The sequence below is a fragment of the Glycine soja genome, chromosome 1, assembly GCF_004193775.1.
Source record: "Glycine soja cultivar W05 chromosome 1, ASM419377v2, whole genome shotgun sequence".
In the NCBI taxonomy this organism is placed as follows: Eukaryota; Viridiplantae; Streptophyta; class Magnoliopsida; order Fabales; family Fabaceae; genus Glycine; species Glycine soja.
In genome coordinates this window covers 25,394,560-25,422,384 of record NC_041002.1, presented here as the reverse complement: position 1 = coordinate 25,422,384, position 27,825 = coordinate 25,394,560, and positions in this window count along the sequence as shown.

Genomic DNA, 27,825 nt, shown 5'->3' with positions numbered 1-27,825 from the left:
AGGTTGGTCTTTCAACTGCTCGTGTCAGCACAAAGGAGAGTTGTATGTATCCCTCAGGGAACGATCCAGACACGGGTGACTCAGAGAAATGGGGGTTGTACATCAAAGAAAATCCTCCCCGCCTGGTTGCCCTAGGAAGACTTTATGAGGGGTCGACAACCATTCACGACATCCATTTGCGCAATGATCAAGTCAAGGTTGGTGTTGAGGAAGTTAGAGATGCAGATGCTCCCATTCCTGTACCCACTCAAGAGGTTCAGTTAGTGGGGCATACACTTAACACCTTCGTTGCTTGTCCGACACATCTTCTCAATTAAACTGTGCATTGTAATTAAATTATGTTAAATAATTGTGTTGGATAAACATGGAGCTGCGAGACCAGCGAAACCTACAGATAGGCCAGATCATGATGTCGATGATTCCCTATATTTGATGACATTGAACATCCCACAACTTTTTCTAAAGCCGTTGTAAGTTATGTGGGATGCTACCGTGTTTGGGTTGTTTAATGAAAACTTTCCCTTGTACATAATGCATGAAGATTTTTCTGAAATAGCACACAGTGGTGAATGTCTCAACATCTCTGTTATACAATTGTGGATTCTGTAAGTCACTTTATATTATTGTTTATTACCTAACTTATTATTTTAAGTTCATACATAATTTACTTTATTTTAACAACAATAGGCATATTACTGAGACAAGTATGCAAGCGGGGAACTTCGATGTGTACGGATTCCTCGAGCCACAGTCCATACAGAGATCTGGACCACTGGAACCAAAGAGATTGAAGGCGCTTTGCATCCAGTGGGCAAGCTACTATTTGAAAGTTAAAAATGAAACAATTAGTGTTTAAGTAATTTTGGAATTGTAGTTTAGTTAATTTATATTTTTTACAATTCATGTTATATGTACATTAAATATTCTTTTAATTCATAGTATATATTCAATTTTTGTGAAATTTCTGCTAAAAAATGTTTGAAAATAGAATGAAAATTATCTGCTGTGGTTCTGCTTTTAAATTTGTAGGTTAATTTGGGGTTATTAAAAAAATAGAGAACACATTAAAAAATTCCAAAAAACAACATTGGTTTTTACTAAAAATCGATGTTGTATGTATATATTAACATCGGTTTTTGAAGCTTCATTCACAACATCGGTTTCTATAAAACTGATGTTGTTGTTGAACATACAACATCAGTTTTTACCAAAAACCGATGTCGATTATCAGACAACGACATCATTTTTAACTAAAAACCGATGTCGTATGTATAAGTTAACATCGGTTTTGGTGAAAACCGATGTTGATGTGAAGATATATGAATTGTTTTGATAATGCTTACTATATAACATCAATTTTTTTAAAAACTGATGTTGTAATTTTTATGTTAACATCGGTTTCCAAAACCGATGTTAACAGTATTACTTTCAACGTCGATACTTTGAACATCACTTAATAACAGATGTTGAAAGTCCTTAATAACCGATGTTAAAACCTTATTTTCTAGTAGTGATGGTCCGCAGAATGGTCATCCGATTCGACGCTCGGACGTTGAACACCTTCCTAGAGACATTGGTGGTCTTCTAGGAGGGGGAGACATACCCTACCTTCTCCTAGTTTCTACACACCTACCCCAACCACCAAGCCATTGAGGTGAAGCTCTACCTGCATGGGGGTAATTTCATTCATAATGCTGATGAGGCCCCATGGAAGATCCTAAGGAAGGACATGACAAATCTAGCTCAGACTTAGAGCGTCCTCTCATACTTCAACCTTGCTCTTGATAACTACAAATTATAGTATATTTGGGGGTTAAATTATATAGGAATTTGTAATTTTTCTCTCCTAATTCTTCCTTTTTTAGCAAATAATTGTTAAATTAAAATCATTTAAATTTTTGTGTAGAAAATATTAAAAGTGATGAATTTATGATACTTAGTGAGTAAAATAAAGCAAAAAAAAAGTAGGATAATTCAGGAAAGCATGGATAATTAAGGAAAGCAGACTAATTAAGGAAAATAGGCTAGTTAAGAAAAGTAGGCTAATTAAGGAAACCAGACTAATTAAGAAAAGCAGGGCTAATTAAGGAAAGCAAGCTAATTCAGGAAGATTAAGGCGGGCTTAGCGCGAGAAGCCCACTTAGCTAAGCTAATCTGCACCTATAAAAGAAGAAGAAAGAAGAAGGAAAACACACACAAAAATTCCAAGAGAACACAATTTCTTATAGAAGGCAAAGGCTAGAAGAAGGAGAAGCAAGCATTAGGAGTCATTCCTTCCCTCTATTCCCTTTCTTATCTTCTTCCCTTTTACTAAATATTAATCTCTTGCAATTGTAAAGCCTCCATGGCAATGACAGGCTAATCCTCCTTTGTTGGGAACTTGGTAGCCAACTACTCTTGATGTAATTTCTCTTCCTATCTATTTAATAATTTTACATTTGTATTATCCTTTTTTGTGCTTAATATTATTGCTTGTGGCTTGATCACCCATTTGCATGGTAATTTTTAGGGGCAGTGTTGGGAAACATTATTGTCTAATAGAACTAGGAAAGGTTATCTAAATAAAGTCATCACTAGGGATATGTTGATTTTTGTTTAACCTGTTGTACATCTCTATTCTTAATGCAATTTAGTATTTGAGCTCTGCAAAGGGATTTGGGGAGAGAAAATAGATAAATTAGACTCTTTTATGTGGGGGACCAAAGTTAGAGTATATTAGTAGATGCCGGTGTAAATTGGAATATTTATAAATTGAGAAAAATCCGTAACATTACATCAATGGGTAGCTTTGATAGGCTAAGTTTCCAATATTCTCATCTTTTGAATTTAACTTCTATAATAATTGGTTTTTGTTTTCCTTTCTATCTTTAATTAATCAATTTAAATTCTTGTTTAATTTCTCCTCTTGTTTGATTTAACTTTCTGGCAATTTAAATTACTATTTTTCTCATAACCTTTTCAAAACAATTTTCTTTAACTTCTTTTATTGATAAAATATTCATCTACCTAAGTACAAACAAAGCCCCTATGGATTCGACACTCGAAATTTCATTTTAACTTTACTACTTGGGCCGAATTGGTGCACTTGCAAATCCATCAAGAAGTTTTTGGCACCGTTGCCAAGGACTTTGTTCTTTGTACTTGGTATTTTGGATATGCTCGTTTTATTTTCAATTTTCTTTAATTTTTTTGAAAAATAAAATAAAACTAAAAAAAATATTTTATTTTCAAATTCTCACTTTTCACTCTTAATTTTAATTTTTAGTTTTAATTTTTAATTTCTGTGATAACGTGCACAATAGTGTTTTTCTTTCTTGTATGCGAGGAAACAATCTTGTTCCATTGGATCTAGAGATTGAAGTAACATGTAGAAGAAACAACGCTGCAAAAAGAAAGAGGGAACTACAAGAGAATCAAGAACCATCATCCTCACTATCATCTTCTTCATTTCCACATTCCAACTTTGAAGAACACATCATGGTAGAGGACCGGCCACAGAGAATCACTGTAGAGGACTACTATAGTACCTCTACACCTCAGTATTTCCCAAGCATAGCCCGACCCGAAGTTCAAACTGCCAACATCACTTATCCACAATCTTGAAGATTCCACCAATTCCCCGATAAATCACTGAGTGAAGCTCTTGACCGCTTACATGGTTTACTTCGGAAGACTCCCACCCAAGGGTTCAGTGAGCCGGTTCAACTCAATATCTTCATTGATGGCTTGCGACCCCATTCGAAGCAGTAACTTGATGCCTTCACTAGTGGGAAGATCAAATTGAAGACACCTGATGAAGCTATGAAGTTGATTGAAAACATGGCAGCTCGTGGCCATGCCATCCTTCGTGATCGAGCTTACATACTGATGCAATCCTACCCCAGAAGGGCATTGGATAAAAGACTCCAAGTAGATTGGGCTAGAGATGCAAGAGAAGGCCCTAGGGTTCTCATGAGCCTTACGACAGATTTCGGGCCCATGGGCTAAGTATGAGCCCACTTATCTTTGTACATATTAGATTAAGGTTTCATTATTTTTGGGCCTTGTATTTAGGGCTCCATAATGTAGGTAGGGTACCCTAGAAATCTAGGATTTTTCAGCCTTTGTATTTTTGGGCACCTAGACTAGTTTTTGTATTAGGGGTAGTTTTGTAATTTCACATGCATTAAGTGAATATTTGATGTGTGTGTTGAAAAATATATTTAATTGAATTGGGACAAGCCCAATCCAATTAAATTTTAGAGGGGGGGTGAGCATTTGCTTGCTACACCCCATTGCCACATCATATAGTCACACTTTGTGCATGTCCTTCATGTTTTACATGCCTCATGACACCTAAGCATACTTAGTGAAAAATCTTGGACTTGATCTTGGATTAGTGGGCTAAACCATTACTAAAATTCACTAATCATAATTAGTGAAAATTTGGCTCCAAAATTTGGCTCCACAAATTCAATTTCAAATCCAAGTGAAATTTGAATAGAAATTCAAATTTCCCTCCAATTTTGTGTGACACTTAGGTTATAAATAGAGGTCATGTATGTGCATTTTTTTCAACTTTGATCATTTGAGAATTACACTTCAAAGTTTAGACCTCTTTTGAGGCACAAAATTTCGTGCTCCTTCTCTCCCTCTCCCTCAATTCATCTTTTCCTACCTCCAAGCTCTTATCCATGGCTTCTTATGGTGGTGAGCTTCTTCTTAACTCATCTTCTCCTTGAAGTGGAATCTCCAATCATCTTTCTTCCTTCTTCATTCCGCTGCCATTAATCTTCAAGAAGCAAAGGATTCCATTGATGAAGAAGATCCAAGGTTTACAAGCTCCACATGGAGCTACATGACATACCTACAAAGAAGAGTATTCTTGAGCTCACATCACAAGACGCACTACTAGCCCAAAATAAGCTCCTAGCCAAGCAAATAGAGACCCTCACAGAGATGTTAAGAAAGCTTCCTCAACAATTGCACGCAGTGCAACCTACCCATTCTTCAATCATGCAAATTGGGGGATGCAATATTTATGGTGGGGCCCATGAGTCAGGCATGTGCATGGCTCAAGATGATGCATCTAAAGAGGTCAACTATATGACCAATCCACACCGTCAAGGGTTCCATCAAGGAGGGCCTCCAAGATACCATCAAGGGGGAAATTTCTCTCAACATCAAGTCCAAGGTTGGAGATCCCATCCCGGGAATAACTTCAATGAAGATCAAGGCGGTCCATCTATTTGGCCTCCCAATCAAGGGCTTAATCTATATGAGAGGACCACCAAGCTGGAGGATACTTTGACTCAATTCATGCAGGTTTCTCTATCAAATCACAAAAGCATTGAGTTCGCCATCAGGAATCTGGAGGTACAAGTGGGCCCAATTAGCTAACCAATTGGCTGAAATGTCCATAGGCTCTTTTGTGGCCAACATGGAGAAGAATCCAAAGGAGGAGTGCAAGGTAATTTTCACTAGGAGTCAAAGGAGGGAGAATGTAGAGAGAGAAAAAATAGATGAGGGAGTATTGGAGGATGTGAGTAATGAGGAAAAAGAGAAAAATAAGAGTAAGGAGATAGGTGACAAGGTCTTGGCTATTAAGACTAAAAACTAGTTAGCTAGGGAGGCTAGAAAAGAGATACCTTTGGTCCCAGTGAAAGACACCCCCTATCCCTTGGTGCCTTCAAAGAAAGAGAATGAGCCATATTTTGCTTGATTTCTTGACATCTTCAATAAGCTGGAGATCACCTGATGTAGCTCCCTTTGGAGCTTGTAGGCCTTGGATCTTCTTCATCAATGAAGTCCTTTGCTTCTTGAAGTTTAATGGTAGCGGAATGAAGAAGGAAGAAAGATGATTGGAGATGCCACTTCAAGGAGAAGATGAGACTAGAAGAAGCTCACCACCATAGGAAGCCATGGATAAGAGCTTGAAGGTAGGAGAAGATGAATGGAGGGAGAGGGAGAGAAAGAGCACGAAATTTTATGCCTCAAAAGAGGTCTAAACTTTGAATTTTAATTCTCAAATGATCAAAGTTCAAAAAAATGCACACACATGACCTCTATTTATAGCCTAAGTGTCACACAAAATTGGAGGGAAATTTGAATTTCTATTCAAATTTCACTTGGATTTGAAATTGAATTTGTGGAGCCAAATTTTGGAGAAAAAATTTCACTATGATTAATGAATTTTAGTTACGGTTCAGCCCACTTATCCAAGATCAAGTCCAAGATTCTCCACTAAGTGTGCTTAGGTGTCATGAGGCATGTAAAGCATGAAGGACATGCACAAAGTGTGACTATATGATGTGACAATGGGGTGTAGCAAGCAAATGCTCACCTCCCCCTCTAAAATTTAATTGGATTGTGATTCTTCCAATTCAATTAAATTTATTTTCCGGCAAACACATCAAATATTTACTAAATGCATGTGAAATTACAAAACTACCCCTAATACAAAAACTAGTCTAGGTGCCATAAAATACAAGGGCTGAAAATCCTAGATTTCTAGGGTACCCTACCTATATTATGGAACCCTAAATACAAGGCCCAAAAATAATGAAACCTTAATCTTATATGTACAAAGATAAGTGGGCTCATACTTAGCCTATGGGCCCAAAATCTACCCTAAGGCTCGTGAGAACCCTAGGGCCTTCTCTTGCATCTTTGTCAGTAAGTACTCATAGTTTTTCATGAGGAAAAATACTTGTACTTAGGGGCATGTCACTCGGTTTGGGGGGGGGGGGAGGAGTTGCCTATGCATGATAGGGTGACCTCGACACTTGCTGCCTAGTTTTCCTAAGTGAGAGTGTCATGTGGACACGCTTAGGCTATTTCCTGATAAATGGTACCACATTGCATTTTAGAGTTAAGTCAGGTACATGCATCATTCTGAGCATATATGATTTGAATTATGGAAAAGTTGATGACTAGTTTGTTAAGTGTACGTTGAACCGATGGGATATTAAGAATGATTGAGGTCATTGTTATTGTTTTCTTGTTAATCATTGTCTTTTGGTGTTTGTTGATCTTTTATAATAAACTCACCTTTGCAATTTTTGTACCGTGTGATTGGTGCCTATGATGATCTTGAACTTTTGTTCGTGGGAGCAGATGAGTAGCAGTAGGTGACTTGGAGGGAAGTCTTTTGTTGGAGCCGCCAAGCCGACGTGATAACGTTGGAATTTATATATATATATATATATATATATATATATATATATATATATATATATATATGTTCACGTGTTTGTGAGTTGTTTGATGAATGTACATCGCGAAAAATATACCATCGTTTTCACAATCAAATTAATGGAGCTTTCACTTAAAAATTGAAATGTCACATTTTATAGTAAGTGATATTGTAGCGACGAAGCGAATCGTTACACTATCAGCGACAATGCATCACCAAAAGAGGAAAACTCTAGATGAGGCTTCATTGTTATCAAGTGAGTCGGTGACCCAACATGACCACAAATCGACCTCCACTCCCTATAGCTAACACAAACCCAGGTACATGACCTAATATCTCAATGTGTGTGCAAAAAGTGTGGATGTCATGTGTGAATGGAGCAACCTAAGAATTACCTAACCCCACATGCAAAACAACCAGAAAATTCCCAGGCAAATACAAGAAGTATAGCACATGTCGTCTATCCTAGGATTCAATGGCACAATTTATTTCTAACTACAAAGGTAATAGATACAAAGATACACACCAAGAAGTAGCAACACAGCAAAGGTTATATACAGACATGAGTGAAACAACGAATAAAGGAAACGAGTTCAAAGCTAAACTGCAAAATGAAAGATAACAGAATGAAACGTTAATGAACATGAGCACAACACAGGGATTAAAGAGAAAGGGAAAATAAATAAATAAAAGGTTACAATAAAATTGCACACTCGATCAAATGGCTTAACTCTCTAACGAGTCCCCAGTGGAGTCGCCATCTGTCCAACCCTACCTTATGACCAGACGAAAAAAGAAAATAAATAAAAGCACGTTTGTCTCCTAAGGAGAAAACGAGTGGGAGTCGCCACCAACATTTATTTAAGGAAAATGTTAGAAAAACCAAAATGAGGTTTGCGAATTTTGAAAAGAAGGGTTCAGGAGTTGTTTACGCATAGGGAAGGTATTAGCACCCCACGCGTCCGTCACAAGGGACGACAACCTTTAATCAAGTGTGCAAAACATGATTTCAAAATTATTTATTTTTCCTTTTTTTATTATTATTATTTTTTTCGAATCGACAAGGGTGTCACCCTTACTCCTACATATCCTTAGGTGCAATGAGAAAATCAGACATACGTAGTTCTTTAATAAGAACGCTTATGATAGATTCATTCTAAGTGCAAACAAAAAGTTGTTAAGGCGTTGGACCTTGAAACGATGTTTTAATTTTTTTGAAAAAGAGCGAAGAGAATCGTTAAGGCGTTGGACCTTGAAACGATCTCAAGTGATATTTGACAAAAAGAAGTTTGGTTGTGAATTGATTTTTTCACTTGTTTTTGCTTATTACTTTCCAGTCTCACTAAAAAAAAAACTAATTTCATGACACTAGTGATCGATTAGAACTAAGCCTTAAGAATAACATGGAATTACCAACGATAAGTGGAGAAGATAAATGCACACATAATATCACAAAGGACCTCTAAGGGTACGTAGATTACATCAAAATCTTAAGAAAAACTAACCGATTGTTGCACAGGGTACAAGGCTAGCAAGAGAAATGATGTAGGAAACAATCCACAGTTTGATTCGATAGTGCCTCAACTTTTCTTTTTTTCTTCTTCTTCTCTTTCTCCTTTCTGTGAATTTCCTCTCTTTCCTCAGTTTTTCAGCCCCTGAACCTCTTCCCTTGCATGGCTATTTATAGAAAAAGCCATTTGGTGCAAGGGAAGCTCGCCCACGCGAGCTGCTTGCTTAGGCTTGAACTCATCAGCTCGCCCAGGCGAGTAGCTTGCTTAGGGCTAAAGCTTTTTCTTGGCCCAGGCGAGCTGGATGCTAGCCTGGGCGAGTTCAGGGTTAGAAAACTCTAGGAAATGACCATTTTGCCCCTTCCTTGTGACTTTTGTTTATGGAACTAACAAACAACCATGAAAACCCCGCGCGACCCCTTGGCCTTATGCTGTAATCGGTGCCAAACACCGTAATTCGATTAGCAATGATCAAAACATCATATCCAAATGATAAAACATTATACCCGGATGAAATTAGAGTCTGACATAGGGTACCCTACAATTTAAGGGCACCCTACCCTACAAGTTAAGGGTACCCAAGTAGTATAAGGTTTTAGCCTTGTATTTCAGGGCATTTTGAGTAGTCTTTGTAGTAGGGACTTTTTTGTATTTTCATGTATTTTGGCATGGGGTGAGCTTAGCTATTGGAGGGGTGTGAGTAGCCCCCCTCTAGCTTATCAAGGAAGCTTTCTTCCTTGCTTCCTAAGGAAGCTACCTCCCTTGCGTCTCAAGGAAGCTTCCCATTGTATTTTCATGTATTTTGGCATGGGGGTGAGCTTAGCTATTGGAGGGGTGTGAGTAGCCCCCCTCTAGCTTCTCAAGGAAGCTTCCCATGTGCTAGGCTATAAATAGAAACATGTGTAACACTTGTCATAACTTTGATGAATAAGAAACTTGTGAGACACACTTCAAAGTTCAACTTCTCTCCCTAATCTCCTTCAAATCCCATGCCCCCCCTCCTCTCTCTCTCTCATTCTCTTCCTCCATTGAAGCGTCATGTCTAAGCTTCTTATCCAAGGCACTCACTTGGTGGTGAAGCTTCTACTTCCATGGCTTATTCTCTAGTGGATGGCGCCTCCTCTCACCTCTTCTCCTTTATCTTTCATTGAAACTCCATGACTGAAAACCACCATTGAAAGAGCTTATTGAAGCTCAAAGATCCAACCTCCATAGAAGCTTCTCAAGCAAGCTTCCATCACTTAGGCTATAAACAGAGGCCTTGTGTGTGCAATTTTTCAACTTTGATCATTTGAGAAATTACACTTCAAGGTTTAGAACTCATTTGAGGCATAAATTTCGTGCCCCTTCTCTTCCTCTCCCTCCACTCATCTTCTCCTTCCTTTAAGCTCTTATCCATGGCTTCCTATGGTGGTGAGCTTGTTCTTGACTCATCTTCTCCTTGAAGTGGCGTCTCCAATCACCTTTCCCCCTTCTCCATTTTGCTCCCATTGATCTTCAAGAACCAAAGGACTCCATTGATGAAGAAGATCCAAGACCTACAAGCTCTACATGGAGCTACATCACAGGGGGTATCTCTTTGGAAAATACCTCACCAAATTCCTGTAAGAGACCTTTGGGGGAATGATCTCAAGTGTGGGAATTATGGCTGTGCTAAGGGAAGTCTCTCTTGAGAGGAGAAGTTAGAAAGATTGCTTGAGAAGAAGAGCTCTCTTAATATCTCCTTTTGTTGCAAAATCACTCTCCTTCTTTACAACTTTCTTAGAGGAACACCTTTCCTCATTTTCCTTCTCCATGACCTTATGAGCTAAGGCCTTACTATCTTTTTTTTTCTTTTGTTTTTCTAACTTTTCCTCATCCCTCTTGTCCTTCATTGTAAGTTGATCCTTAGCTACCTGCGAAGGTGCTTAAGGATGCAACACAAATTTAGTGCCAAGATGGGTGAGGGTAATCTCATTAGTTAGGCTATTGTAAATGATCTCCGTATCAAATTGCCATGGCCTTCCTAAGAGAATATGCCCTGCCTCCATGGAAACTATATCATAAATAACTTCATCCTTATATGTCACAATGGAGAAAGGTACCTTCACTTGTTGATTAACTATCATTTCCCCTTGCTTATTGAGCCACTAAAGTTTATAAGGTTTTGGGTCGGGAATAAGGTTTTGGGTCGGGAATAAGGTTCAACTTGGAAACTAATCTTGTGCTACAGCAGTTGCAACAAGATTCACTATCCACAATGAGAGAACAAGTTTTATTTAAAATTTTGCATCTTGTAAGAAAGATGTTCTCTCTTTGGGATTGGGATAGATCATAAGATTGGCCTCCAAGGAGCCTTCTAACCATTAGGAGGTCACCTTCTTCATGGGGGTAAACTTCCTTACTAGACTTTTCACCCCTTGCTTCATCGTCACTTCCACTAGAGGAAGGGGAAGAAGTAGTCTCCCCTTGACTACTATAAATGTCTTGACCCCTTATAATCATGATTTTCTTTGTCGGGCATTGAAAGGCAATGTGACATCCCCCAAGACATTTGAAGTATTTAATGTTGCTAGTCCTTGCTTGGAAACTAGTCTTAGGGGTGGGTTTCTCTATGGTCTTACCCTTATCTTCCTTGGGTTTTGAAGGTGCAGCCCCCAAAATTCCTTGGGCTTGGTTCTTACTTAGATAAGAGTGAAAGCCATAAGATTTTTAAGAAGGCTTTCTTTTAAGTTGTTGCTCCACTCTTATACAAAGTTGGACTAGCTTATCTAGGTCTCTATATGGAAAGAGTTCAACCTTGTCCCTCACTTCCATATTAAGCCCACTAAGGAACCTAGCTATGCTTGTTCTTTTCTTATCCCTAAGTCCAACTCTTAAAAGAAGTAGTTCCATTTGTTGTCTATATTCTTCGACACTCATACTCCCTTTCATAGTAGAAGGGGATGTGACTCTTTCTAAGGGCACTCTTAAGATCATTTGATACTCTATTGGAGGATCCCCATGAATCCTTCTTTCCCTAACAAGGGAAGTCCACCAATAAAGGGCATATCCTTGGAAGCTAAGGGTAGCCAATTGAACTTTTCTTTCTTCACTAATATGATGGAAAGCAAAGAGTTGTTCAACCTTCATTTCCCAATCTAGGTAGGCCTCAACATTATCTTTTCCATGTAAATATAGGAGGCTAATGCTAACCTCTTGAGACCTTCTATCCTTTTCTCTTCTTTGGGAGTGAGGTCTAGTATGAGACCTATGCCTACCTCCATAGTAGTAGTCACTTAACTCTTCACTCAAACTTTTACAAGACTCATGACTACCATAGGAAGCATCTCTTCCTCTTTTTAATTCTTCCATTAATTTTCTTGTTTCTTCCTTTCTTATTTTATCTCTTTAATCTTGACTTATTTCTTCCACTCATTTCTTTCCTTTTTCTTTTCTCTCTTGTTTTTTTTTCCACAATTTAAGGGATCTCAACTCATCTAATATCCTATTCAAGGGATCCTTAGGAGTAGAACCCTCACCATTAAAACTAGATGAAGAATGAAGACTCATGTTGGTTCCTAAGTTGTGGTTCTTTCTTGTTGGGGGTTTGAAAACAAAAGGTAAAAGAAACTATGGTTGAAACTAGCCAAAATAAACACTAAAAAAGGTTTGAAAGATAAGGTAAAAACTAATTGGTAAAAAGCAAGCTATCTAGGCGATTTGACAATGGAAGGTAAATGAAATTTAAAGCAAGCTAGACGATTTCCTATGTGAAGACTTGGATGACTCTTTGGAGGTCCCCACTGGCTCTTCACTTAGTCTACACGGTTTACACTAAGCTTTTACACACAAATAGAGGTTTGGATGGTCTCTTGGAGACTCCCCATACACCCCTAAAGAATGTCCAAATACAAGGAATTGCAATAGCAAAAAAATCTAGCACTCAATTGTTATATTACAACAAATTTAACAAAGCAATTAAGGTCTTCAAATTTGTCTTCAATACTTGTTTGTTTTCTAAGTGTTTCATTCAAAATTTGGTGAGGCTTTGGTTGCTTCAAATCCAATGGTGCTTCTTGGATGGTTAACCTCCAAGACTCAAAAATCATCCTTCAAGCAATGCACCAATTTCCTCTTCCAATCCTTATTTTAGGCAACACTTAAACACAAAAAAAAAATAAAATAAGAAGACATGAAAGAAACCAAAAGATGAAATGAAATCTAAACCAAAAGGAAATTTAACATGACATTAATTCAATGAGATTCAAGGAAAAATAAAGCAAAAGGATAGCACAACAAGCTAAGGTGGAACACAAAGGAAGTCCTAGAATGGCACTAGATTAGATTGACAAATTAAAAACAAGAATCAAAGCATAATTCTAGTTATGTCAATTTGGAAACACATCTAAAAGATGAACAACTTCAAGAATTCAAATAGGCTTGTAATACAACTCAAAATACTGAACAATTTTCAAGCAAATCAAGCATACACATTTTTATTTTTATTTTTTGTTGTTGTTCTGGATGTGTATTTTGACATTAATCTTTATCACCTTTTCTCGCTCATTTTGTATTTGTTCATTCTTTTTCCACTGTTTTCGTCTAGATGTGTATTTTATCTAGTTAAAATTTCAGCTCAAAACTCAAAGTATTCAAGCCATAGCGGAGTTAAGACGGCAGTGTGCCAGAATTAACAACAACCAGAATTTCAACCTAGAAATCAAGAGTAGTGTTTATGTTGTTTAAGGTTTAGATAGTTACAATTTTTGTATGATTATGCTCGGTTGTCTTGGATAACACAATTCAAGAGAGCTTAAGACTTATTTTGATTCACAAATCTAGCCACAACTCAATTTCTTCATAGACATCATATAGGAAACTTAGAAAACAAGAAAAGTTCAACAAGACTACTTCTAGGAATTGATTTAGAACATACATGAACAAATGTATCTAGAATTGAATCAACAAAATCAAAATTTAACACAAACTTAGAACATAATTTGACAATTATTATGACTAAACATGACTCTAAGACAACATGAATGAAGTGATTTACACTTAGAATTTTGTGTTTTATTTTCTAATCAATATTTTTGCAAGAAAATTGAGATCTAAAGGTTCTGCACAAAAAGATTATGACTAAAAAATGATAGAACCTAAAATCAACACAAAAACATGATTCAATAGTAGATCTATAAAATTTGAACCATAGAAATGCAAGAACAAGGAATTAAAGTGAATTGACTGAACAAAAGATAGAGGAAGTAAAAGAACATCACCTAGACGATGATGCTCTGATACCACATAATGTAGCTCCATATAGAGCTTGTTGGCCTTGGATCTTCTTCATCAATGGAGTCCTTTGCTTCTTGAAGATCAATGGCAGCGGAATGGAGAAGGAGGAAAGGTGATTGGAGACGCCACTTCAAGGAGATGAGTCAAGAACAAGCTCACCACCATAGGAAGCCATGGATAAGAGCTTGAAGGTAGGAGAAGATGAGTGGAGGGAGAAGCAGAGAGGAGAACAAAAATTTGAGAGAGAGAAGAGGGAGAATGAGGTATGAACTTTGAAGTTTAATTTCTCAAATGATCAAAGTTGCAAAATGCACACACAAGGCCTCTATTTATAGCCTCAGTGTCACACAAAATTGGAGGGAAATTTGAATTTCTATTCAAATTTCACTTGAATTTGAATTTGAATTTGTGGAGCCAAAATTTCACTAATTATGATTACTGAATTTCAGCTATGGTTCAGCCCATTAATCCAAGATCAAATTCAAGATTCTCCACTATGTGTGCTTAGGTGTCATGAGGCATGTTAGGTATCAAAGTGTGAATATATGATGTGGCAATGGGGTGTAGCAAGAAAATTCTCACCTCCTCCTTAGGCTGGTCCGAAATTTAATTGAATTGGGCTTCTCCCAATTCAATTAAATTTTTCTCCTAACACACACATCAAATAGTAATGCATGTGAAATTACAAGACTACGCCTAATACAAAAACTAGTATAGGTGCCCTAAAATACAAGAATTGAAAATTCGTACATTACTAGGGTACCCTAAACTTGTAGGGAACCCTTCCTACACTATGGAGCCTTAAATACAGAGCCCAAAAATAATGAAACCCTAATCTAATATGTACAAAGATAAGTGGACTCATACTTTGCCTATGGGCCCAAAATCTACCCTAAGGCTCATGGAACCCTAGGGCCTTCTTTTGCATCCCTGGCCTAATCTTCCTAAAGTCTCGTACCCATGGCTTTGATGATAGGTCCCCTCCTTGGGAGGATTGCATCACCACTTCTAGCTACAATGAGTACTCTCTAGACCACTTCTAACACTACATTTAATCTCTTCCTAAGATTAAGACCCAAGTATTTTTTGTCGTTAAGCCACTCTTGGCTTTCACAAACAATATATGTTTGATAGAAAATGTATTCTAATCATCGAATGAGTATTTACACAGTAAGCTTGAATACAATGAAACTCACTAACTTAGCAAAGCTGAGATTCACTCAATTTTCTCAAGTTTCCTTCGGCCAGTGGACTAACAATGTTACAACACTTGTTCATTTTGTCTCAAAATGTTCTCTCGTGATTCCTCTCACTTTTTTTAACATGAACATCTTTAAGCTTTATATAAACTTTAGAGCTTTGATCCATTGAGAGATCCCAGCTAACCGTTGTCTAATAGCTTTGGCACTTAACACTAGGTCGCTATTATGCAGAGAGAGAGAGTGGGGAACACAAATACTTTCTGCAACATATATTTTGAGAATAGAGTTTGCCAGTGTCACCTAGTACTTGAAGCTGACTTTTAGAATACAAATCAAAAGAAATTTTAACAACATAAAACAAAAGAAATTAAGAATGTCAAGACAAGACAATTTGAATCTTTCATTTTGTGTGATTTGGCAGAAGTTTCTTACTGAACATATGGATGTTATTTTTTATGATTGTTTTAAGTTCTTGAGGATCGAGTAATTGTTCCATTGGTTTTGTATTGGGAGTCAAGTGCGAAAGCACTTGTCTTCTCAGGGTTAGATGCATAAGCACTATCGTCCAGTGACTGATACTTTTTCTATCGTCCAGAGCCTTTCTGCTAAAATGCATTGGTTTTGTTGGTCTAGTTCAGGCTAGGATTAAAGTCCAATTATGGAACTGGCAAGGTGTTGAAATCCAGTAGCTAGTGGTCCCGTTATGACTGGGAGTGTTAGTGAAATCTCACCTTGAAGGGGGAGAGTTGGACGTAGCACAAGGTCGGGGTGAACTAGTATAAAAAACTTTGTGCACCTCTCTTCCTACTCACTTTTTAATATGCTTTGCACATATCTGATTTGGGTGATTCAATCACTAAACAATACATGATGGTACAAATCAGATAACAAACTCAAAGGTTAATATTTTAACTCACAAATTCAAATTATTTAATACGCTGAAACATAAATCTAAAGAAATTTTCACAAGGTTTACTACTATAGTGAATGAACAAAATGCTCTAGGAGAGAAGTATACAACACATAAGAGAATCAAGAAGATTTAGAGCAGTTTGCCCAAAGTCTGAAGACCAAAAGTCACTACCATAATAGAAGCCAAGAATCTGTAGACCTTGACTATGAATGAACTTATTGGTTCTCTAAAAGTTCATGAACAAGAGTTGCTAAATGAGATACAACTACCAAAAGGAAAAATCTTAGCTTTCAAGGCCTCTTAAAAAACCAAAACAAAGCCTTAGTTCGAAGCACTAAAATTAGTTGTAGCTTTTGATACTAAGAACAATGATGATGAGGTTTCTGATGAAGGTGAATAAGAACTTCCTTTCTTAATAGAAATGTGCCAGACAAATCAGAAGAAAAACAAGGCCAAGAAGGAACTTCTCTAGAAGAGACTTCCAACAAGGAGAAAGTTCGAGAAGGGTTTTGAGTGTAACAAACCTGGCCACATCAAAGCTGACTACCATTTCCTTAAGAAAGACCTCAAGATAAGTGATCCAAAGAAGAAGGCAATGATGGGAACATGGGATGATAAAGACTCATAATCCTAAAAAAAAGATGAAGAGCAAGCATCCCACTATGCCTCATGGCAGACTCAGACAAAGATGAGGTATTTGATTCTGAAAGTGATTTGGATTTTTCTAATCAGAAAGAATTAGAACAAGCTTTTGATAACTTACTAAATGATTCTCATATTTTAACTCAGAAATATGCTCATTTGAAAGAGCAACTTTTTGATGCTCAAAAAGAAAATGAGAAGTTCAAAATGAATAATGAAATCCTTTTTTATAAAACATTATTTGCAGGTATCTCATTTCAAGTTTTTTGAACAATTAAAATTGAGAAGAGAAACAAATACAAAAGGAGATATCTCTTTTGATCAAACTCATCTTGAAAATGAAAAAAAAATCAAAAGAAAAATTTGAGAAACTATTAACAAATTTAGCTAACTTTGTGGCTGGAACAAACAATTTGGATAAGCTAATTGGAGTCCAAAGAAGCTTTTATGATAGAGCAGGTTTAGGATTCAATAACAATCCAAAAAAGGTTTTTCAAAAGCCTAAAAAAAATAGAAAGGCTGAAAGGAAATGTTATAACTGTAATAGATAGGGACACTAGACCTCAGAATGTTATAGAAAAAGGAACATTCCCTTTAGAAAGGTAACTAAGACAAAAAGACCCAAGAAATTATGGGTACCTTAGATCTCACTACTTTCTAAAGTAGGAATTCTACTGTTATTCGTCTTATACGACTAACTTTTGTATAGAAAACATTTTCCAAAACTTGTATAGTTCCCCAATTTATGGTTATTTTGTGGTGATTTTATGGTTAAAGCTGTCTCTAGAATATGTCCATTGGATTTAATGATGAAATATGTGTAATTTCAAATGAAAATGAGGCTAAGTCATGAAGTGCTAAAAGTGACAGTTGAGCTTAGCTCATCAGTGGGCTAAGCGTGCATCCACCGCTAAGCACAACTTCAGCGTGACAGAAGAATCTGGTAGGGCATCATCATCAAGGCCGCACGCTAAGAGCGAGATCAATGCGCTCAGCACAACAGTTGTCTTCAACCAGGCTCAGCACACGACTGGCGCTAAGCTCAAATCCACTTACTCGTGCTAAGCGCAAGGGTGGCGCTAAGCACAACGTCACGAATTTAGAGCCTATTTAAAGCTTGTCTTGTGTAGAATTATGGCAAACAAGGCCTAGGGCACAGAATTCCACAGCACACCATAGTGCCTATTTCGGGAAAAGAGCTCTGGAGGCAGCAAGAAGAGCAGCTTTTGCAAAGATACCTAGGTTTTGTAAGCTTATTATTGTTAAGGTTTCTTCTGTAATGGCTGGCTAAACACCCTTGTTCAGGATTTCTACTGAACAACAGATGTAATTATTTTCATATCTAATTGATTATGTTTCTTATGTTTAATGCTTCTTTTAGTGCTTAAATTCTGTATGCTCTTGGTCTGATCAACCATTTGTGTGCCTAGTTAGGTGATTTTAACATTGGAAAATGTATTGTTGCCTTAGAACTTGAATGAAGCAGAATTGAAACTTAGTCTTACAAGAGGGATCTGCGGATTAAGTTTTGGTTTTAAGTATGTTGTTACAATAATGCTGTTTGGTCTAAGTCTAGTCCAACAAGAGGGATCTGAGGATGAAGCTTAGTTTAAGTTAGTATAAACCTAGGAGGGCTGCCTAAATTGAGCCTAGTCCAACAAGAGGGATCTGAGGACGAAGATTGGATTGATTCAGTCTAACTAGTGATCGAGGTTTAGTAATTTAGGCTACAACATAGAACACAAAAGCATGATTGATTAGAGAAATATCTTTATATACATCAGTTGGTCTGTTAGAAAGGCCCAACATATTTATCTACTGGTGTCAATTTTACTTGCATTTTTTTTGGTTTTTATCCTAGACTTAGTTTAATTCTATTTTAAACCATCAATTATCAAAGTCTCTTTCAACAATGGCTTATTTCTGAATTTAACCCAGTCTTAGACTAGTTCCCTGAGTTTGATACTTAGATTCATCTATTTTAATTTTAAATACTTGACGATCCGATGCGCTTTCTGGCAAACCGGATTTCCCTTGAACATATTTGTACAAAGAAAAAGTGGACCAAAAAGTAACTATAGGGGAAATCCCAACAAAGTATTTATGACGCCGTTGCCGGGGAACTAGATTTAAGAAAAGTTTAGTTTCGTTTTACGACATTGCTTTATATTTTTCTCTTTAATTCATTGATTCTGTTTGTTCATATTTTAGCTACCATACATTCATTGTTCTTTTGGACTGGATAATTGCTGTTTTGTTTTCCTTTATGCAAAGAAGATCTATGATGGATCAAGTGGCCTCGGAATAATTAAGAAGGGGGGGGGGGTTGAATTAATTATGAACGTGTCTTGACTAATTAAAAATTTCCTTCTTAATGTTACTAGATTCAATTAGGCTTTACTACTAAGTTATGAGAAAGTAAAGAACAAAACAATAACTTAGACAAAAGTAAAGCTGAAATGAAAAGTACACAGCAGAAAAGTAAAGAGTGTAGGGAAGAAGAAGACAAACACAAGATTTATACTGGTTCGGCAACAACCCGTGCCTACATCCAGTCCCCAAGCAACCACCGATTCTTGAGATTTCCAATAACCTTGTAAAATCCTTTACAAGGAAAGATCCACAAGGGATGTACACTCCCTTGTTTTCTTTGAACAACCAGGTGGATGTACGCTCCACTTGAACTGTTCCACAAGAGATGTACCCTCTCTTATTCTCAGTATCACAACCCAAGTAGATGTACGCTCTACTTGTACCACAAAGGATGTACGCTCCAATGTGTTAAGACAAAGAATTCTTAGGCGGTTAGTCCCTTGAAATCTTTTGTTTAAAGGGAAAGGGAAAAAGATATCTCAGGCGGTTAGTCCTTTGAAATCTTTTGTAAGAAACAGAAGATATCTCAGGCGGTTAGTCCTTTGAAATCTTTTGTCAAGAGGCAGAAGGGAAGAAACAAAAGAATTCTCAGGCGGTTAGTCCTTTGAATCTTTTGACAAGAGAGAAGGAATGAAGAAAAAGAATAGCATAAGTTTTTGATCAGTGAACTTTTCTTGAAAGAGAAAGTATTGAACAAATTTTTTTAGAAAGATGAAGGAAATCTGTTATGCATAAAAGGAAATCAATCTTTTTAAATTTGTGCCATGGTCACATATTTATAATCATTTGATGACTCAAGTTAAAGTTTGTGACTCTTGGCAATTTCTTTAAAATTGGTCATTTTAAGAGTTGTGACTTTTGTGAAAACTAGTCACTTAAAAAGTTGTGACTTTTGAAAAAATCTTCAGAAACAAGTCACCTTAAGAATTGTGACTTTTGGAAATTTATTTTTTGTAATCAGTCATTGGTAATCGATTACCATCATAGTGTAATCGATTACACATCAACAGATGTGACTCTTCGTGTTTAAATTTGAAAATCAAAACGTTTAGAAACACTGGTAATCGATTACAAGTATTGTGTAATCGATTACACAAGTTTGAAATGATTTGAAAAAGTTTTATCACAAGTTGTGACTCTTGAAATTTGAAATCTCACGTTTTAAAACATTGACAATCGATTACATGATTATGGTAATCGATTACAGCTTTGTAAATCAGTTTTGGAAAGAATGCTGGCTACTGGTAATCGATTACTTCCTTCTGGTAATCGATTTCCAGAGAGTAAAACTCTTTGGTAAAAGATTTTTCTTTTTGAAATATTCTTGTGCTATTCAATGTTTTGAAAAAAACTCTTTTAATACTTATCTTGATTGAGTCTTCTCTTGATTCTTGAATCTTGAGTCTTGATTCTTTACTTGAATCTTGAATCTTGAATCTTGATCTTGATTCTTGAAACTTGTTTGACTCTTGATTCTTTGGAGCTTTTTTGACTATTGATTCTTTGGCATCATCAAAATAATCTTAGAAGGCATTGCTTCCACAATCTACTACAGGTGATTTGATTCCCATTGATTTGGAGATTAATGCCACATGTAGAAGGCATAATTCAGATAGAATCAGAATTTTTTTGCAGGATTTAGAAGTAGCAGCAACTCTAGAAGAAGAGCCTCGATCTTCTGAGGCATCTTCTAGTTTTCCTATTGTAGGGCATTCTCAAATAGAACCTGTTGAAGATACAATCATGGCTAAAGAGCCAAGAAGAGTAACCCTAGAAGATTATTCAAGTTCTAATGTGCCACAATTTTTCACCAGCATTGCACAACCAGAAGTTAAAGCACAAACCATTACATATCCACCATCATTGATTCAGCTAATTCAGAATAATCTATTTCATGGTTTACCAAATCAAGACCTATATGTGCACCTAGCCACTTACATTGAAATATGCAATACTATTAGGCTAGCTGGTGTGCCTGAAGATGCAATCCGATTGAGCTTGTTTTCATTCTCACTATCTGGAGAAGCTAAGAGGTGGCTTCATTCATTCAAAGGCAACAGTTTAAAGACATGAGATGAAGTTATGGAGAAATTTCTAAAGAAATATTTTCCTGAGTCTAAGACTGCCGAAGGCAAAGCCGCCGTCTCTTCTTTTCACCAATTTCCAGATGAATCTCTGAGTGAGGCCTTAGAAAGATTTTGTGGTTTATTAAGAAAGACCCCCACTCATGGATTCTCAGAACCGAAACAACTCAACATTTTTATAGATGGGTTAAGACCACAGTCCAAGCAGTTGTCGGATGCCTCTGCAAGGGGAAAAATCAAGTTGAAGACCCCTGAAGAAGCCATGGATCTCATTGAAAATATGGTGCATGTGACATTGCTATTATGAGAGGTAGAGCCCATATTCCTACTAAAAATAGCTTATTGGAGCTAACCTCACAAGATGCATTGTTGGCACAGAACAAGTTGCTATCTAAGCAACTTGAGGCATTGACTGAAACACTAAGTAAGTTGCCAACTCAAATTCATTTTGTGCATACTTCACATTCTTATGTTTTGCAGGTTGCAAGATGTACAATTTATGGTGGAGCTCATCAATCTTGATGTTGTATCCCTAATAAAGAACAAGTCACACATGAAGTCAATTACATGGGGAACCAGCCCAGAAACAATTTTAATGCAGGTGGATTTTCCAGATTCCAGTATGGACAACAATACAACCAACAACAGGAACAATGGGGGAACCATCTGTAGAAGCAAAGCTTCATGGTGAATCAAAGGTGATTCAAAGGTGTTTTGATGATAACAATGATGATAACAAAAGATGATGACAAAGGTGATGACAAAAAGCTCAAAAGTCAATCAAAGAACAACTCAAGTGAATCAAAGATCAATCAAAGAACAACTCAAGAGTTCAAGATAAGAATCAAGAAGAATTCAAGACTCTAGAAGAAAGTTTGGAGTCAAGAATCAAGATTCAAGATTCAAGATCTCAAGAATCAAGATCAAGATTCAAGACTCAAGATTCAAGAATCAAGAGAAGGCTTAATCAAGATAAGTATGAAAAGGTTTTTCTCAAAAATTGAATAGCACATGGTTTTTCTCAAAACATGTTTACCAAAGAGTTTTTACTCTCTGGAAATCGATTACCAGATTGTTGTAATCGATTACCAGTAGCAAAATGGATTTGAAAAAGTTTTGAAATTGAATTTACAACGTTCCAATTAATTTCAAAAAGTTGTAATCGATTGCAATGTTTTGGTAATCGATTACCAGTGCCTTTGAACGTTGAAATTCAAATTCAAATGTGAAGAGTCACATCTTTTCACACAAAAGTTTTGTGTAATCGATTACACTTATTTGGTAATCGATTACCAGTGACTGTTTCTGAATAAATCAAAAGATGTAACTCTTCAAAAAGGTTTTGACTTTTTCAAATTGGTTTTAAGTTTTTCTAAAAGTTATAACTCTTCTAAATGGTCTTCTTGACCAGACACGAAGAGTCTATAAAAGCAAGGCTTTGTTTTGCAAATAAAATGAATTCATTCAATCTTGAATACTTTTTCAATCAATCTTTTACAATCCTTTACAAGCCTTGAATCTCTTTGAACTTCTTCTTATTCTTTGTACCAAAAGCTTTCTGAAGTTTTCTGGTTTTCCAAACCTTGAAAACTTGTGCTATTCATGTTTTCATTCTCTTCTCCCTTTGCCAAAAAGAATTCGCCAAGGACTAACCGCCTGAATTCTTTTTGTGTCTCTCTTCTCCCTTTTACAAAAGAACAAAGGACTAACCGCCTGAATTCTTTTGTGTCTCCCTTCTCCCTTGTCAAAGAATTCAAAATGACACAGTCTGAGAATTCTTTTGATTCTTCCCATTCCCTTATACAAAAGTGTTCAAAGGACTAACCGCCTGAGAATTATTTTGTATCCCCATTCACAAAATATCAAAGGTTTAACAGCCTGAGATCTTTGTCTTAACACATTGAAGGGTACATCCTTTGTGGTATAAGTAGAGGGTACATCTACTTGGGTTTGACTGAGAACAAGAGAGGGTACATCTCTTGTGGATCAGTTCTAGTGGAGGGTACATCCACTAGGTTCAAAGAGAACAAGGGAGGGTACATCCCTTGTGGATCTTTGCTTGTAAAAGGATTTTTACAAGGTTGAAAGAAATCTCAAGGACCGCAGGTCGCTTGGGGACTGGATGTAGACACGAGTTGTTGCCGAACCAGTATAAAAACTAATTTTTAATTAGTAAAGGACCTCATTCTCTTAACAATTTAGTAAAAGCCTTAGAAAATTAATTTTTAATTAGTAAAGGTTTAGGAATAATTAATTCAACCCCCCTTCTTAATTATTCTGAGGCCACTCGATCCAACACCATCATGGGAATCAATTCAATAGAGACCACAAGGGATCATCCATAAGGCCGCAACAACAAGGGCCTAGTCTCTATGATCGCACCACAAAGTTGGAAGAGACTAGCTCAATTTATGCAGGTTTCTATGTCCAACCAGAAGAGCACAGAGTCTGCCATAAAAAATCTGGAGGTCCAAGTGGGACAGCTCACAAAACAGTTGGCAGATAGGTTGTCAAACAGCTTTACGACAAACACAGAGAAAAATCCAAAGGAAGAATGTAAAGCTGTCATGACAAGGAGTAGAATGGCAACCCATGTGGATGAAAGAAAAGATGAGAAGAAGATGGAGGAACATAAACAACAGCTAGCAGCTGATCCGACACTTAAACTGGTTAATGATTTAGTTGAACTTGAAGAAATTGTTGAGGAAGCAGAAGGTGATGAAGAAGGAGAGACACCAATAAGAGATTGTCAAGAGATAATAAAGAAGAAGGAAGAAAAAGAAAAAAATTGAAAAATGAAAAACAAAAAGAGAAGGTTGTTGAGATTGAAAAGAAAAAGGGCAAGAGTGAGGCTAACTCAAAAAAGAAGAAAGATGGTACTCCTATTGCATGCAAGGAGGTACCTTATACATTGGTACCCTCCCAGAAAGATAAAGAGCAACATTTGGCCAGATTTCATGATATCTTTAAGAAACTGGAAATTACTTTGCCATTTGGAGAAGCACTTCAGCAAATGCCCCTCTATGCCTAATTTTTGAAGTATATGCTAACTAAGAAGAATCGGTACATCCATAGTGACAGAATTGTTGTGGAAGGTAATTGTAGTGTTGTGATTAAACACATTCTTCCACCCAAGCACAAAGATCCCGGAGTTGTCCCGATACTGTGTACTATTGGTGAGGTTGATGTAGGCAAAGCTCTCATAGACTTGGGAGCTAGTATCAATTTAATGCCTCTTTCCATGTGCCGGCGACTTGGAGAGATAGAGATAATGCCTACATGCATGATGTCATACCCTAATTTCGTCCGGGGACCTTTGCTTGATAACATGCGACCTTTCTTTGGTCCTTGTGAGGTGCTTGGCATCCATCATTAGGCAATTTATGAAATTCCAGGACATGCCGAAAAACCAAAAAAATATTGATGCATAATCCGTAAGTTTCCGTGACACACCGGAAATCAGATGGGAGCATCGTTGCATAATTAAGTGAGGTTCCGTAACATTCCGTAAGTCAAAAAGGGGAATGATTATGTAATCCGCAAGGTTCCGTAACATTACGGAAAGAAAACAAGTATCGTTACGAAATTCGTAAGTTTCCGTAACTTTACGAAAAAAGAATCACCAAAAAAAAGCAGAGGGGGGTGTACTTAGTAAAAATGGGGGTGCAAATAGCACCCAGGCCCACTTGGGCCTCCAGAATATTCCTCCAGAAGGCTGTTGCTTCTGGAGGAAGCAACCTGGCTCGCCTGGGCGAGCTGAGCTCGCCTGGGCGAGCTGGGCGGCAACCACCTCCCCTATTTTGCTATAAATAGGGGAGGAAGTGAAGAAGAAAAGGGTTCAGCCCCTTAGGCACTTCTCTCTCTTCGAATTTGTTTGGAAAAATTGTTTCCGTGAAAAAAATCTAAGCCGAGGCGCTTCCGAAACGTTTCCGTAACGTTTTCCGTGAAGAATTTCGCAAAGGTTTCAACCATTCTTCGACGTTCTTCATTCGTTCTTCATCGTTCTTCGATCTTCAACGGGTAAGTACCTCGAACCAAGCTTTTCGATTCATTCTATGTACCCGTAGTGGTCCACATTGTGTTTCGTGCATTTTTTATTCTCGTTTTGTTTACTTTTTATTCCCCCTCTTGACGTGCTTAAGCCATTTTACTTAAGTCATTTCTCGCTTAACTTAAAAATAAAATAAATTTCCACCGAACGTTTGAATTGTATTATCCGTTAACTTCGGTTAAAATAAATTCCGACCGTTCGGTCGTGCCGTAACCACGTTGGAAATCAAAAAAGAGGTAAAAAAATAATATAATAATCATAAAACATCTTTTAGTAAAATAAAGCGGAAAATCAATCGGACGTTTTCTCTTTGGGATTTCTCATTCTTAATCGAATTGACTAATAACTAAAGTGAAACTAAGGCTAAAATCAACTCGCCTAGTCAAGCTCGTCCACAAAAATAGGTTTTTGAAGTTTGTCATTTCAATTTCTCACTAAGTAAAATGGATCATTTTTAAAGGTCCAACGCCTTAAAATGATCACCACTTAAGTAAAAAAGAATCATTTGATAAGAAAGAACTACGTAGGTCTGATTTTCTCATCTCAAATTGAGGAATACGTAGGAGCAAAGGGAAACACCCTTGTCGACCACAAAAAAGGAAAAATATAAAAAGGATATAAGGACATAAAAGGGAACGTAAAAATCAAAGTCACGTTTGCACATTCGATTAAAGGCTGTCGTCCCTTGGGACGGACGTGTGGGGTGCTAATACCTTCCCCGAGCGTAAATACAACTCCCGAACCTTTCACTTAAAAGTTCGTAGATCGCGTCTTTTCCGGTTTTTCCGATATCTAATGTGCCACAATTTTTCACCAGCATTGCACAACCAGAAGTTAAAGCACAAACCATTACATATCCACCATCATTGATTCAGCTAATTCAGAATAATCTATTTCATTGTTTACCAAATCAAGACCTATATGTGCACCTAGCCACTTACATTGAAATATGCAATACTATTAGGCTAGCTGGTGTGCCTGAAGATGCAATCCGATTGAGCTTGTTTTCATTCTCACTATCTGGAGAAGCTAAGAGGTGGCTTCATTCATTCAAAGGCAACAGTTTAAAGACATGAGATGAAGTTATGGAGAAATTTCTAAAGAAATATTTTCCTGAGTCTAAGACTGCCGAAGGCAAAGCCGCCGTCTCTTCTTTTCACCAATTTCCAGATGAATCTCTGAGTGAGCCTTAGAAAGATTTTGTGGTTTATTAAGAAAGACCCCCACTCATGGATTCTCAGAACCGAAACAACTCAACATTTTTAAGATGGGTTAAGACCACAGTCCAAGCAGTTGTCGGATGCCTCTGCAAGGGGAAAAATCAAGTTGAAGACCCCTGAAGAAGCCATGGATCTCATTGAAAATATGGTGCATGTGACATTGCTATTATGAGAGGTAGAGCCCATATTCCTACTAAAAATAGCTTATGGAGCTAACCTCACAAATGCATTGTTGGCACAGAACAAGTTGCTTATCTAAGCAACTTGAGGCATTGACTGAAACACTAAGTAAGTTGCCAACTCAAATTCATTTTGTGCATACTTCACATTCTTATGTTTTGCAGGTTGCAAGATGTACAATTTATGGTGGAGCTCATCAATCTTGATGTTGTATCCCTAATAAAGAACAAGTCACACATGAAGTCAATTACATGGGGAACCAGCCCAGAAACAATTTTAATGCAGGTGGATTTTCCAGATTCCAGTATGGACAACAATACAACCAACAACAGGAACAATGGGGAACATCTGTAGAAGCAAAGCTTCATGGTGAATCAAAGGTGATTCAAAGGTGTTTTGATGATAACAATGATGATAACAAAAGATGATGACAAAGGTGATGACAAAAAGCTCAAAAGTCAATCAAAGAACAACTCAAGTGAATCAAAGATCAATCAAAGAACAACTCAAGAGTTCAAGATAAGAATCAAGAAGAATTCAAGACTCTAGAAGAAAGTTTGGAGTCAAGAATCAAGATTCAAGATTCAAGATTCAAGAATCAAGATCAAGATTCAAGACTCAAGATTCAAGAATCAAGAGAAGGCTTAATCAAGATAAGTATGAAAAGGTTTTTCTCAAAAATTGAATAGCACATGGTTTTTCTCAAAACATGTTTACCAAAGAGTTTTTACTCTCTGGAAATCGATTACCAGATTGTTTAATCGATTACCAGTAGCAAAATGGATTTGAAAAAGTTTTGAAATTGAATTTACAACGTTCCAATTAATTTCAAAAAGTTGTAATCGATTGCAATGTTTTGGTAATCGATTACCAGTGCCTTTGAACGTTGAAATTCAAATTCAAATGTGAAGAGTCACATCTTTTCACACAAAAGTTTTGTGTAATCGATTACACTTATTTGGTAATCGATTACCAGTGACTGTTTCTGAATAAATCAAAAGATGTAACTCTTCAAAAAGGTTTTGACTTTTTCAAATTGGTTTTAAGTTTTTCTAAAAGTTAAACTCTTCTAAATGGTCTTCTTGACCAGACACGAAGAGTCTATAAAAGCAAGGCTTTGTTTTGCAAATAAAAATGAATTCATTCAATCTTGAATACTTTTTCAATCAATCTTTTACAATCCTTTACAAGCTTGAATCCTTTGAACTTCTTCTTATTCTTT